Raw genomic sequence first — 1,892 nt, forward strand, 5'->3', positions numbered from 1 at the left:
TCTTATATATATATATTGATCATTCTTTATCTTTTTTAAGTGCTTAAAAAGTAATGTTTATATTATATTATTTCCTTTTGAATTAGTTATGTTTTGTCAAAAATGATTATATAGGAGAATTTATGATTAAATATAATTTTTTCTTATTCTTTATGAGATATAATATTTGATTTTGTTAAGTTTGAGATTCATTTTAGGACTAGTAATTTATTTGTTATTATTTTTCTTAACTCTTGTATATAGGATGAAATGAAAATATCCAGAGATGGAGATTAATGAATTTTGAGCTATATATATGATTATTCTTTATTTTTTAGGTGTTTAAGAAGTAATGTTTCTATATATCATTTCCTTTTGAAATATTTATGTTTTGTCAAAAATAATTATATGTGTTTAAATGCAATTTTCTCCTTATTCTTTATCTTTTTCTTTTATTGGTAGATAATTTTTTAACTTATTTAATTAGTTTTTGCTGATTATAGGAGATATATTTACAATGAAAATGGTTAAACATTCTTGCATAATTTGATTTTACAAGGAAAATAATTTGATATGTCTAGTATAATTACAATTCTTTCTTTGTTGAAATCATACATTTAGTTTTATTTGTTTGTGTTCATGAAGATAGAAATTCAAAGTTTTTTTTAAGAAAAATATTTAGTTTATCCTCTTTAGATCTCTATATGATTCTTAGATAATTTGTTTATATTATAATGAGGAGTCCTCAAGTTATTTCAAAATTGCGATTAATTTATAATTTTAAAAATATAGTTGGTTTCCTTCCTTTCTATTTACTTATAATAAAATATTTGTCTCAATAACTCTAAGTTGTTTGTCTTTTTATTTTCTATAATTAATATTCTTTATTAATAATGTAAAAATATTAATTTTATTATGTTACAAACAAGTTCAAAGCCATATTATTAATCCTCTTAATTACCATGACTCTTTATTCTTAGAAATTTATTATAGTAAATGTAATATTTATTTAAAATGTGAAATATACTTTTTAATATTTTTGTGTTTAAGTCAAACAAAATTAAGAGACATAGGAATTTTTTATGTGTCATGTGAATCTTTTTGCATAATTAATCTCTCTTTTGTTCTCTTTTATGTTATTTTTAAAATTTATATTTTTTTCCCAATATAGGTTGTCCCAAAGAAAATTTGGATATCTAAACCTAAGTATAATGATAATAAGATATGGAATTTAACTAATTAAGATTGTTATTTTTCCTCATTTAAATATGTAAACTTTTTTTTATTTAAAATTTAATTTTAAAAAGTTATTAATACAAATATTAAAATAATCTAATATTGTACAATAAAAATAATTAAAACATGTGATGATTGGGTGATGACAAGGACAAGTAATAGTAATTGTGGATAATGATTAATAATATTGTTGGCTAACTATATAGGAAAAATAAATACTAACTATTAATAGCAATCCGAGTTATACATTGTCAAAAAATTATACTAAGAATATAATTAAAAAGATTATAAATAAGCATAAAAGAACGATCAAATTTCAAGTTTACATAAATATATATATAAAAAAATCTCAAATAAAAAAGAAAAAAAATGATCACAAGTTTACATTTTAGTAGTTCTAGTATTACCCAATTCTTATTACCTTCTCTTTTTTCTCTATGAAATTTAATTTTAATATTTAACTTTTCGAAGTTCACATATATTGATTTCTTAATGAATTTCATATTTAATTAAAATATTTTTCATAGCTTCTCTTCTAATGTTATTAACAAAAAAATCCTTTTATTTAAGTAGTTATTGATATTGATATGTAATTTCATTTTAATTCTTTTCATAACCGCGCGAAGCGCGGCTAAGTACACTAGTTCAATATAATTGAAAAACTTAGAAGGAAAAAT

This window comes from Solanum pennellii, chromosome 8 (genome assembly GCF_001406875.1).
Source record: "Solanum pennellii chromosome 8, SPENNV200".
Lineage (NCBI taxonomy): Eukaryota > Viridiplantae > Streptophyta > Magnoliopsida > Solanales > Solanaceae > Solanum > Solanum pennellii.